A 14,321-nucleotide genomic window follows, 5' to 3' on the forward strand; every position below is an offset into this window, starting at 1 on the left:
GCAGCAGTTTTTGTAGATAAGATATGGGGGATTAAAAATACATTTACGGTTCATCGAAATACCACAGGACTAGACAGGATTATCAACTTGAAGTTTTTCCAATTTAGCCCAATGTTATAAGGTAAGTTTAGGTGTACGCCACGCCATAACCAGTAGAACAATTCAAACAAAACTTTCCAAAATTGAACATCTATGCCAAAGGTACAGAGCAGGGTACTTTGGTTTCGAATCGGTGACCATAGGTTTTGGCCAAGAATTTCAGTATTCCGGACCACAGTGCGCATGAGAGATTAAGTGAGCAACTGCTTTTGGACGTGACTTTCACCGGTTTATTTCCTGACCCTAGCTGATTTTGTTTTTCTAGTTTGGCACACGCCGAAGGACAATGTGTCACAAGTAGGGTCACGTGTCGTGTAGTTAACAAGTCCCATTATAACGTTTACGGTTTATATCAACAATTAAAATAAAGATTATCTTTAAATTATAAATTGTATCATCAAGTGACCAAACCTTATAGCATTTTTCGTAAAAAGTAAAAGTGTACTTAAAGAAACTAGTTATTCGAGGGTTAAAATTTAGCTAATTTTTTAAAATTTTCATTAATTTCACTAGAAAATGTTCATGATTTCAATCTCACCTTATATCCAGCCGTAGTTAAGCCTGCATTTCTTTTTGCGAGGACACATTTCATTCGGAGGAAAAATGCTCGTTCGATTTTACTCCCTACGAAACCTCGCCATTATATGTGTGTAAAAGTGGAGGTCCGTACATAAAGAATTTCATGGATTAGGTTGTTTATAGAGAATCATTCCCATGTAAGGAACACGAGCTCACAATCATCCAAACCATTTGCGCAGGTCCCCCCTAATCTGAGTTTAAAAAATAAACCAAAAGGTACAATTATCTCTAGAACAGAGAGCAGTTTGGTTTAGAGAGGAACATCCCGTGGTTAAAATTGCATGCGATTTAATGATGGCCCACCTGGAGTAGCTTGTGTACATATGTGTGTAGCAAAAGTAATATGGAATGGGCAGGTAAGATAAAAGATGAGAATCTGTCTGTTCTCCAAGCTGTCCGTGTCTGCAGTCTCACATTTCCCAAAATCCACATTTTCATGCTACTTACTTGGGTTTCCCTTGTGAATCACAAGTTGTGATGGATGGATGATTGGGCAAAATTGGGAATATGAGATTTTGCGAGACGTCCATTCGTCTCTTTTGCATGTGGAGGGCCACGCTTCGTTCTAAGCTTGCAAATTCTGCCTTGTTTTTCTTGTCATTCATAAATCTATAGTAGTATTTTAGTATTTATAACTTTTTTCATATTTTGGTAAACCCAACAACAAATCTATGTATGTACGACACGCATTTTGTATTTATTTCAACGATTTTTGCCGAAATAAATCAAGATTCATCTTCTTCTGACAGTAATTCCAATTTGTTTATGACACAGTAATTGAGTCAGATTTGAGCCAGTTGGTAATAAATTAGCAAGAGACGTGCACGATTGATGATCAATTTTTCCAATTTGGAAAAATTGCGATGAAAAAGTGATGAGGTAATTGGAGCGTGCAGGTGGGTAGTAATGTGCCATTTGTGGGAAATTTTTTGTCATAAATTGAATATCGGGATTAGTTTTGTATGAATGGATGGATGCAATTTTAGGGTTTAATTATTTGCGGAATTTTTTTTGAAGGGATGAATTTTCAGGTACACTCTTAATAAAATCGTTACCAGATTATTACCAGACTGTACACGTATATAACTCTACCGGTAAAGAATTATTACTGGTTAGTAATAAGCATCGTTACCAATAGTGGTAATAATTTATTACTGCCCGGTAACAAATTAATACCATAATGGTAAAACGGTTTATTACTACCCGGATAAAATTTTTACCGTCACAGTAATAGTGGCTTTTACCATGCAGTAAGAAATAGGAAAACGGTTCAAATTTTATAATAATTAAGAAATTTATTTCACACGTGTATAAAATGATAAAGTTAAACATTACTTAATTCATAATTCTATAAATTAAAAAAAATGACTAACACTGTTGCACCAAACTTTAAAAGGGCTGCTGCTGGTGTGTTTACATTGTCATCAAGATATCCTGCAATTAAAAATGGCAATTCAAAATTCTGTGTATTTGTAAATATACGTATTATAAATGTTACTTATTTTGTGTTCATTTAATTACCTGATAATAGTATATACTACACAGAATTAGGAGTTGATGACGTTGCCGGAGTCGCCTTGTCGTCACTAATTAAAAAATAGAACGACTTATGTAAACTTACAAATTAATTAAATTACAAATTATTGACGATTATTCGCTTATTGTAACGAAAGATACAGCCAATTTAGGACTGGTCAGGCTCCCTTGTCACCCAAAGAGATGGAAGTTGTTCGGACTAAATTCTCTGGAATAAAGAACAACGGAATAATTAATTATAAATCCAACTAGTTACAACAACAAGTTATAACAAGTTATTTCTTAAAACATCACCCTTTGAATTCCTTAAAATCCTTTTGGGGAATTATATATTTACGTCTTCTAAATTAATTCGAGACTATACAAAGTGTTTATTCACGTTCCATGGAGTGAAGACTGCTGTTCACTTGCACGTTGAGTGTGAGTAAAAACGAATGCGATTCCAATCTGACTTCTTACCAAGTTGTAAGAAATTGTAACTGAGCAGTTATAAATCTTTACCAGATGTGAAGAATGAATGTTACCAATGCGTGACGTTGAGTCTTTACCGCCTAGTAATAATTTTGGTAATGATGTTCATTACTGCAGCGTAAAAGACACTTTTACCAAGAGCTTGGTAAAGATCATCATTAGGATTTTATTACCAGTTTGCTAAGAGTGTAAAAATTATACATTTAAATTGGAATTTTCTTCATTTAGATAGCTCCAGACTTTTTAATAAGGATTGATTTGCAGGGAAAACTGAGATTATTGAGATTCAGTAATCTTTTTACAAACAAACGTACAAAATTTTAATAGGATTCTGCAATTTAATTTTGAGATTCTTCGCCAAAGTGTCTCCCGCAATTCGTCAAAGTTTAACTTCTTCAAAGACAAATTTTCCAAGAAAGGGGCCACGCTCTGCAAAAAGAGATGCTGTAATAATTGTAAAATAATTTCCAAAATGGAGTTGTTTTCAGCTGGCTTTGAAGCGAACAACTTTTGTTTCCACCTGCACTCTTAGAGAACTGGTAATAAATCATTAACGGCCGGAGTACATATGTGACTCTACTGGCATCGGTAATAACGGGAATTACCGTTCAGTAATGTTGTGGTAACGAAAAATTTATCACTCAGGAACAAGCTACTACAGTCCGGTAATAAGTTTATTACCAAGTCAATACCAGCACGGAGTATCTATGTGACTCTACCAGATTTTTAACAGTGGTTTTTGATCCGACAAGTTTTGCACGAACTGCGACGATATTGTTTTCATGAAAATTTCATGACATTCATTTTCTAAGTCCGGAGGCCTGCAATAACCCTGGAATTATTTGACTACAGCTTTGTCGTATGTGAAAGGAAATTACATACAAAAATTTAGTAATAAATTTATATATATAATTTTTTGCCGCGTAATTGCCAAGGCGAAAAATACGCTGAACTTGACTTGCCAATTATGCGACCACATACCGCACACTGTAAATAATCTGGTGATAAACATTACAGAAAAGCAAGAGTGCGTGACTCTACCAAAGTGGTAATGATAACCTGCACCGTGTGGTAATAGCTTGGTAATAAAGTTTTATCATCATGGTACCAAATTTTTACTACCTGGTAAAATATTATTACCAAATTTATTACCGAGAGATCATTACCTACGTGACTTTACGGGATTATTAAGAGTGTAGCCAGTAATGAACGTGCTTTTATTTGAGGTTTTCCTCGAAAATACCACGTATTTACATGCTTCAAACAGCGAATCCGAGTATTTGGCCATTTGCTAACTTCACATTCGCAGATATTTAGGAGTTTTTGGTTGGCGTGAAAATGACCAGACTTTTCGGGATACTGTTATCATTGCAAAATTTGGTCAGCGCATGGGAAATTTTAGTCGCGAATAATGTCAGTCCACCCACCATCACGCAGACTTGGCCGGAGTCGGGTAGAAATGAGACCCATTTCGGAGACTACCCGTACGGAAGTGAGTGGAAACTGCGTCCGGAATTTGGCCCCGGGCTGACCTACTTGTCCAGCGGGAGCTGCACCTACTGTGAGGCGAAGGTCGCGTGCAAAGAACAGTATCCGATACAGTTCACGGTGGAAGCATACAGGGTGAGGGGATACACTCTAAATGAAAACAACTAAAATTTACTCTAGGTTGAGTAAAAAAGAGGATGACACAACTGAAAGGTAAAATTTACCCAACGGATGGGTATATTTTGCACAACGGTTGGGTAAATTTTACTTTTCGATTGTGTCATCCTCTTTTTTACTCAACCTTGAGTAAATTTTAGTTATTTTTATTTAGAGTGTATCTACACTCTTAGAAATGGGAGTACGACTATAACCAAGAAATAAACGTACGCGACACTACCGTCGTGGTTGTAAATTTGTCATCCAGTGGTTACAATTGTCACCGACTAATTATAAAGTTTCCCCGACTTTGTATTAAATTCTGCCCTGAGAAAATAAATTTATAACCAGTTGGTGACAAATTAATAACCACGGTGAAAGAGTCATATACGTTTACTCTTTGATTATAATCGTAACGCAATTTCTAAGAGTGTAGCAACAATAATTGGTTTTAAAATTTGCGCATACTTTAATGCTACTAGAAATTTTGTTAATACACATATTAGGAAATGTACAAAGTTATGTCACGAAGTTTGTTATGAGAAAGCGTAGAAGTAATTATGATTAGATTAATTTTTTGGCCCAAAAATAAAATTTTCTTAACCTTTATTTTGCTTTAAAGGAAAAATGTTGGAAAAAATTTCGAAATCGCACGTGGGATTGGGAAAAAAGCGTTTTGTGAGAAAGCGAAAAAAAACGATTTTTTTTACAAAGTTGGAACTCCTTAATGACCATCATAAATTTAAAAATACTGGGGGACCTCAGACACACGAAAAAATCGTCGCTTAAAATTTGGCTTCGTTTTTTTACCTTTTGATAAGCGAGCTCTGGGGCAAGCAAACAGAAACTCAACTCAGAAGTGGGGTTAAGGTCGGTTAGCAATCGGAACAAAATTTTGAAACATTCATAATTTTGGCCATGTTATCGATAAGCGAAAAATGAAGCGAAATTCTAAGCGACAATTTTTTTGTGTGTCTGGGGCTACCATTAAACTTTGCATCTTGATGATAATCACAAATTTAAATTTTAGCCCAAACGGTTGCAACACAGATACCAACAGAGATACCACGAAGGGAATTTTAATCATTGTGGTCATACAAAGCACGAATAAACCAATTCAGTATAAATTAACTGACCGACTACAGCAAAAATTCAATCGTCGGATTACACAATCATAACATTCCCAGGAGTAGTTGGTAGGTTGGCCAACCTACGACATTCAACCTTATTTTTCATTATTTTTGAGTTTGTGTACGTCGATCATAAATTGTATTTATATAAGTCTTATTCCTTGAAAGAGCATGTAGTTATCCCAGTCATCTCGCAAACAAAAAAATCCATAGCCGAATCGACATATCGTCGGACTAATTCTACAACAACCTAAGTGCAGTTTCTGCTTAATTCGAAATCCACCTAAGTGCAGTCGATAGTTAATCCTAAAACCACCTAAGTGCAGTCAACAATTAATTCTAAATCCACCAAAGTGCACAAAAAAACAAGGAAAATAACCTCATCGCAATTTCGAAATATTATACATTTAATTACTTATGGAATATCATGCTATTAACTTAAACATGGAAGTTAACAGCATTTTGTTTTGAAATTGCAGTGACGTTATTTTCCTTGTGTTTTATTATGCACTAAGGTGGATTTATAATTAATTGTTGACTGCACTTAGGTGGTTTTAGAATTAAACAGAGACTGCACTTAGGTGGTTGTAGAATTAGTCTGGCGATATGTAATATTTGATCCACGTCTACTCAAGCTAATAAGTAATTCATGGTTCCAAGTTATATTGTATTAATCAATTTGCAACGAATGTGAATGCATAAGACTGTTGTTAAAAATTCAAAAAGGTCCTTATATTTAAAGATAAGTGAATTATGTCAAGATAATTATTCCAAAAAATTCATGTAGTTCATCTAGCTAGGCAACCTTTCTGGTATGGATTCGAAATACACTCCTATTGCCATAAGGTATATAATTACCATAATGTATATAATTTTATGAAAACATAATTTTGTTCTCAGTCTGTCTTAGGAGGGGTGACCTTCTACATGTCATCAACAGATCTTGATGCCCTTCGGATATGTTGGAGTTCCCCATGAGTCTACGAAAACCCTGAAATGGTTTGATGCCATGGCCCCATTTGCGCCCGCTACACCCATTTGAAGCCGCGCGCAATGCTAATCTAGCTGCACTAAAAAATTCGCCAAAAATCCAATTTTGCTCGGATTTTGATTAAATTTACATTTTTATGATCCCAGATACTTGTGTGACGCTGTCCACTAGCAATTTAAACTTTTTTGAAATTTTGAATTTTTTCGAATAATTCACCAGCAACAGAAAGTCCAAAAATTTCGAAAATTTCAAAAAAGTTAAGTTACTACTAGACATCGTCACAGAAGTATCTGGGATCACAAAAATGTAAATTTGATCAAAATCCGAGCAAAATTGGATTTTTGGCGAATCTTTTAGTGCGTCTAGTTTAGCACTAGGCTCGCCTTCAAAGGGTTGTGGCGGGGGAAAATGGGGCCATGGCATCAAACCACTTCAGGGTTTTTGTAGACTCATGGGGTACTCCAACATATCCAAAGGGCATCAAGATCTGTTGATGACATGCAGAGGGTCTCCCCTCCTTAGTTACTTGAAGTAACTTACCTCATAGGAAACCCTGATACAAAATGGCTCAACTAAATTCTCATCAACTCGCCCAAGAATTTTTTGGGGTGTTTCTAGCTTATTCTAGAATAATCGAAAGTTCCCTAATTTTTGGAAAATGTCCACTAACATGGGAAACCAAAAAGGCTAGATTCGTTTTAGATTTGAGGTTTTGGCCGTACTACAAATTTTGGTGTCAGGTTTTATTCATTGCCGTGACCGTGTGCGCCCCGATTTCTCTTGTTTTGCTCAGATATCTGATAAATTGGTTAACCTTCCCTGCAAAATTGTTTGAAGAGAATGTCCCATTTCCAGTAATTAGTTTATACATATTCGCAATAATACTTGGGTGTGGACTTTTAGTTGTTTTAATTCCACTCATACTTATCTGGGAGAAATTTATGATTCCTGAAATCGAAAATTCCCTGCATATGTTCATCAAGCTGTCACTGGGTAAGATATGCACGTTAACTATTAAAAAAAATCTATTTTAAAAAATACATTTTTGTCAAGCGATAGCTACCAATGTAGGATCATTTTTTGATAAGACCTGCAAGACCTTGACATTTTGACACAGTTGAGACTTTCTCATTAAACGGAAATATATTGTTCCTCAATGTTGTTCTCTGAATTCCTTATGAACAAATTCGTAAAATAATATCCTTGCTAGCACATACCAGTGCTCGTTTTTCTGCCGATTTGCCCTATTTAGCGGCAGCAATCAATGTTAAAAATCTGTTCTGACCGGATGACCGATGTAACTGGTACTGTTATGCCGATACTGTTTTTGAGCAGACAGATACCGGTATTGGCATCAATCCATCGATACGGATTAAATCGATACTTGGCCGGTACAAAAACGGTATCAGTTAACTGTAGCAGTTACATCGGTACCAATCAGAGCAGATTTTTAGCATCGACAGGTGCTTATAAAAGAAGCAAATCGGTAGAAAAACCAGCACTGGAATGTGCTCATAGGGTGTAACCGCGAAAAAATTACCGTTTGGTAAAAACATGCAAGTCACAAAGCTCATGGTATTTAAAATTTACCGAGAATGTAAATTATTTATCCAGCTTGTCCCAAAGAAGAGAATGGATCCCGGATAACTACTTCAATCAATAAAATCTTCTCAGGAATCTTAAAATTTTACAAGATTTTGGCCATCGGGTTTATAGGAATTACAGTCATCTATCAATTCGACCCCTTGTACTACATTTTCAAGCAGACGCTAATTTCGCCTCGACACCCGCTAGTTGTATTACTTCGTATTACATCAATGCTTGCATTAAGGAGGAGAGTACGCCAACCTGATAATGACAGATCTTGATGTCCTTTGGATATATGGTAGTACCCCCTCTGAAAGTAAAAAGTGTGAAGCGGTTTGATGCCATGGCCCAATTTACGCCCGTCACACCCCTTTGAAGGCGCGCCCGATGCCAAACTAACTGCACTAAAAAATTCGCCAAAAATCCAATTTTGTTCGGATTTTCATAATAGTTACATATTTATGATCCCAAATAGTTGCTTTATCATATCTGATATCAATCTGAACTTTTTTGGAATTTTGAACTTTTTCAAGCCATGCCCTTTTCAGGAAATATTCGAAAATATTGAAAATTTCTGAAAAGTTAATTTTGCTTTTGGGGTACTACCATATATCCAAAGGACATCAAGATCTGTCATTATCAGGTTGGCGTACTCTCCTCCTAAGTACGGAAATATGTCGTTTAATAGTGGTGCTTTTTAGTTTTGAGGTATTGGCTATTAACTCTACGAGAAGGGAAATGTTGAGAAGTATTTCGACAAATAGCAATCTTCAAGGGTATAATTTTTATCGACGATTTGGAGTACTTTATGCGTGTCGGCGAATCCCGATAGGATATTGGGTGACCTATATATTCGCAATTGGATTTATCTTACAGGTCTCTGAATCCAGAAAAAAACATCATGAATCCTGACTCTTGATCGTAGAACGACTTGCCTGATCAGTATTTTTCGAAATTTTGACACAAACTAACTAGGAAATTTCGTAGTTTCTCAAGTTTTATATATAATTTCGTAGAATTATGCATGTGTACGGGTTTGCCGATGGTTATCTTGATTTCGAATGAATGTATACATCTTCGCAAAAAAATTACGCTGTTTTGTTACCGCTGGAATTAGGTAACTTCACTACAAATTTCTAAAAATACTAGTAAGGCAACTCGTTTTACGAAAAAGAAGGATAATTATTTAATCCCATCTAATCATTTTAACCATTACGATAGGTTATATTCAACTACGGGACAATTGAATTATTCAATTTACTGTCCCTCGAGATGTATTTCGCTGTTCCGCTCGTCGCCCTAATTTTGGCAGTCTTCTACCAACAACTAGTTCAAAACGTGGCACAAATATATGAAGATTTCAATGATATACTATATCTTATGCGTCGGAAATGTACTTCAAGGAAGGGAATACGACATAGGAGCTTGATGGGTGCATCCATCCTAGGACTTGAAGTAATACTACCGGGTGGTTGTTCAACTTTAGTGAAACGTAGTTTCAAATTTGAATATTTGTTTAATGTAATGGACCGCACTATTTGGCTTGTTATGGCAGCTCCCATACGGTCTTTTATTATTCAGTAAGCGTGTTGATGTTGAAAACGTTGTAAAACGTAGGGAAATCTTAAATATTCCTTAGATTCCGTGTTCATGAAATTGTTTGTGACGTAATATATACCAGCACCAGTTCCAGGAAAAAATCAAAGACAGATTCCAACCTTTTCTCCAGATTTCTGGAAATGTAACAATGACAGGGGAACTGTTTTTGGTGATTAGTACATTTGACATCAAGAGCATGAGTTAGATTAGGCTAACGACCAAATAAAAATTTTCACATTTTAAGACATTGATCTTCTCATGTTTCTCTAGTGATGTTCTTTTAAGGGAAGCCCGAAAGAAAAACCATTTGCGCAGTTTGGAGCACAAATCCATAGTTTCCTCGGAAAAAATGATTTTTAGGGAACTTTTCATTTTTCCTCTGAAACTATTCGTTTCTGGAAACGTAGCCCACAAATTTTCGACTAAGGCTTTCCCAAAACCATCTTTAAGGACCTTCAAACTTAAAATCGGAAACATCGTAAGAGTAATCAAATTTGTGTATATGTACATACTTAATTATTTGTGTATATGTACATACTTAATTATTTGTGTATATGTACATACTTAATTATTTGTGTATATGTACATACTTAATTATTTCGTAAACTCTATTGTAGCACCCAGGGTTCTAAGGTCCAAATCTCAGTGCTCTGTTATACAGGGTGTTAATAAAGTCCGATCCCATTTTTCCTGTAAAAAAGTGAAGGCTAGTATAAAAAAAAACTACCCGTGATACTTACAAAAAATGTTCGACATATTTACCTTAGTATTTGGTCTTGTTACCATTTACTTTAACCATGCCCTCAACTCTTTGTTTAAGGCTCTGTGCTAATTTTTCCAATGTGCCTCTGGAAATCGAATTCCATACATCTTGAACTTTTTTTTACTAGCTCTTCCCTCGTCCGGGGTTGTGGCTCTTTGTATACATTTTCCTTAAGTATGGACCACTGGTTCTTCAGGGGATTCAAATCTGGGCCGTTAGCGGCCCACACCCCCTTGCTCCAGACCGTTGAAACTTGCGTCTTGATGAGACTCAAACTCGCTTTTGCTGTATGGGCTATAGCACCATCCTGCATGAAAACTATTTTTCTTTCATTCGGAAATATTTCCTTGTTCCCCATGCTATCGAAATAGATAGGTAATATTTTTTCCATATAATGCTTTGCATTGACTGATTGGCCTTTTGGTATGATATGTAGAGGGGTCACGCAACGTGCACAAAATCCACCCGCTACCATAACTTTAAGCCCGAATTTTGGGATCGCTCTTGATGGTACATCCGATTTGTTTTCTGTCCTGTAACGAACATTTTGTTGGTTCAATTTTGGATATAGTTCAATAATAGATTCGTCAGTCCAAAGGATGTGACTGCGCAATTCTTCACCAAGTCTTTTTTCACTCAAATGGGCACTTTTCTGAAGGAGTTCTTCAAATTTCAGACGGTCATCGATATATTTTTGTGACATGAGAGGTTTTTTTGGTTAGTTTGTAAGCTGTGTGACCCCACTTCGTAGTTTTCACAAATTTTTGCACGGTCACACAGTTAATTTGCTTCTTCTTCTCTTTATAGCGTTTTGAGTCATTTAACTCCCTTGCTCAATTACGTAATGAACTACCGGTTTTCTTGCAAAGTCTGTTTTTAATCATTCTTTTTGTGGTAGGTGACACCTTTCTGGGTCGCCCTGGTCGCTTTTTGTCGTGGACAAAATTTTTATTCTTCCATTTCCAAACAGTTCTGCGGCTGCAGCCCAATTTTTGCACAATTTCTGTAGGTTTAAGCCCCTGCTGATGCAATGTTTGTATCTCAACTCTAAGATGCTCATGACTTACACGTTTAGTTGTTCCTCCCATGGTAAAAATTTGAAATAAATAACTTCACTGGTTCAAAAGTTCCAGCTGAATTTGTAACAACCGCGCTCCAAAAAATTAATGGGATCGGACTTTATTAACACCCTTTATATTCATAGTTTGAGCATATGTAAATATATAACTTCATTCCACACATACTAAAAACCTCAAAGCTAGACATCGATTGGTAGATTGATTGATAGTCATTATCCCTTGATCAACAATTTAATGACAGGTTTACATAAACTAACACTAAAATAATTAGTAAATGATTTAACTTAACTGTTTAAAGTGACCGTACGTTTACAGATACATATTCAGTAATAATAACACAATCTCACGATTAGATTACTTTTAATTTAATCATAATTACTTCTACGCTTTCTCATAACAAACTACGTGACATAACTTTGTACATTTCCTAATACGTGTATTAACAAAATTTCTTGTAGCATTATAGTGTCGAAAGTGTTCAATATTATAGTTAAGTAATTCTCCCGTTTCTTCGTTTCATTCAACAGTCAAAGCCAGCAGGATCAAAAATTTCGGCTGACTTGGTCTCGAACTCGGGCTAAAAAAGAAAGTGATCCAATTAAGTCAAAACCCTTTATAATTATGACAAATCTTGTCCTTGTTCAAGATAATATATTTGCATACTTTTGCCACAATCGGGCTCATGATGTCCCGAATCTCTACAAGAAATTTAGCCAGCGCAGTCAGTAAGAATATTACACATAAAATAAAAAAAGCCTTCACTGACACAACTGACACCGTCGTAGATTTTTTTGGTTGATCCTTGACTCTTCTTTCTCGAAAAAGACCACCCGCATCTCGGATTCTTTGTAAGACATAGTCGCATCCTAATCAATTTTCTAGTTGCTATGGTTCCCCACCTTCCATTTACACCAATGGAAGTGGGACAGCGATTTGCGATACACTGGTGAAACAAAGTTGTTGTGAAAACTATCAAGGGTAATAAGACGGAAAGGCTAACTATCCCCCTTTCCATCTATGACAAGACGTCTCCCAGAAACCTTAATTACTTCAGTATTTAACTCTACCTCTACACTCTTAAGAAAATCAGTAAAGGCGGTATTGATATGTGACTCTACCGCCTTGGTATTGATTTGGTAATAAATTTAAAAAATTAATACCATATGGTACAAAATTTAATACTACGTAGTAATAAAATGATTACCGCATAGTATTATTTCATTACCGAATCTATACCAGGGTGGTACAACCGTTTAATACCAAAGTGGTAGAGTCACATATCAATACCGCTAATTTTTTTCAATACCGTTTTGCTAAGAGTGTACAGTCTAGTCCATTAGAGCAAATGTATCCTCCACCGGAAAAGTAATGTTGGAATAGTTCAATAGCTTAGATTGCGCAACGTAAGATAGAAATTTCTACATAGATTCAAAATCCTTAGGAAGTTATTACTAAATCAAGACTAGCACGGAGTATCTATGTGACTCTACCAGATTTTTAACAGTGTACATGCTCTTTTAGGGAACAAGACTTATATAAATACAATTTATAATCCATACCAGAAAGGTTGCCTAGCTAAATGACTACATGAATTTTTTGGAATAATTATCTTGACATAATTGACTTATCTTCAAAAAAAGGACCTTTTTGAATTTTTAATAACAGAGTCTTATGAATTAACATCCGAATATGGTTAATATTGCATAACTTGGAACCATGAATTACTTATTAGCTTGACTGGATCAAATATTGCATAAGCAGATTCGGCTATGGATTTTTTTCTTTGCGAGCTGACTGGGATAACTACATGCTCTTTTAAGGAACAAGACTTATATAAATACAATTTATGATCGACGCATACAAACTCAAAAATGAGGAAAAATAAGGTTGAATTGTCGTAGGTTTGCCAACCTACCAACTACTCCTGAAAATGATTGTATTTTTGTTGTAGTCTGTCAGTTAATTTTTACTCCATAGGTTTATTACATTATATTACATTATATTACATAATATTACTCCATAGGTTTACCTATTCGTTCTGTGCACTCTTAGAAAACTGGTATTAAATCATTACCGGCCGGAGTACATATGTGACTCTACCGGCATCGGTAATAACGGGAATTACCGTTCAGTAATGTTTCGATAATGAAAACTTTACCACTCAGAAACAAGTTACTACCAATCCGGTAGGAAGTTGTTACCAAATCAATACCAGCACGGAGTATCTATGTGACTCTACCAGATTTTTAACAGTATGTATGACCACAATGATTACAATTCCCTTCGTGGTATTCTTATCTGTGTTGCAACCGTTTGGGCTAAAAGTTAAATTTGTGATTATCATCAAGTGATTATCATCAAGTTAATGGGAATGGCTTGACCTATCGACTTCTTGCAAAGCAAACTCGGCTGGGCGGGAATTAGATCTGTAAAATTGCAAAGGAAATATTTGTAATAATATGTTTGAATGTGTACTCTGTGTACACCCTTAGAAATAATTTTACTTTTTTGAAAAGTAAGTGCGCTTTTTACTAAATATGAAGTAAGGTTCGTACTCCGCATCAAGTAAGCGTTACTCTGGATTTAGTAAACTTTGCTTCATTTGGAGTAAGAAGTGCACTTATGTAATTTTCAAAAAAGAAAAAATATTTCTAAGAGTGTACATATTATGCGCGGAGGTTTGCTGCCCATATAGAGGCAGCATTCCAATCGCGCGGGGAACCATGTGGACCTATTGAAGAAGTATCAATGCACTCGCATGCGAGTATTGTGTCGGAGCGTATCTCGATTCCCCAGCTACAAAGCTGGCGAATCTGCCGGACCTTAGAGAGCCCAGCATATCC

This window comes from Folsomia candida, unplaced genomic scaffold, assembly GCF_002217175.1.
Source record: "Folsomia candida strain VU population unplaced genomic scaffold, ASM221717v1 Fcan01_Sc030, whole genome shotgun sequence".
Taxonomy (NCBI): Eukaryota; Metazoa; Arthropoda; class Collembola; order Entomobryomorpha; family Isotomidae; genus Folsomia; species Folsomia candida.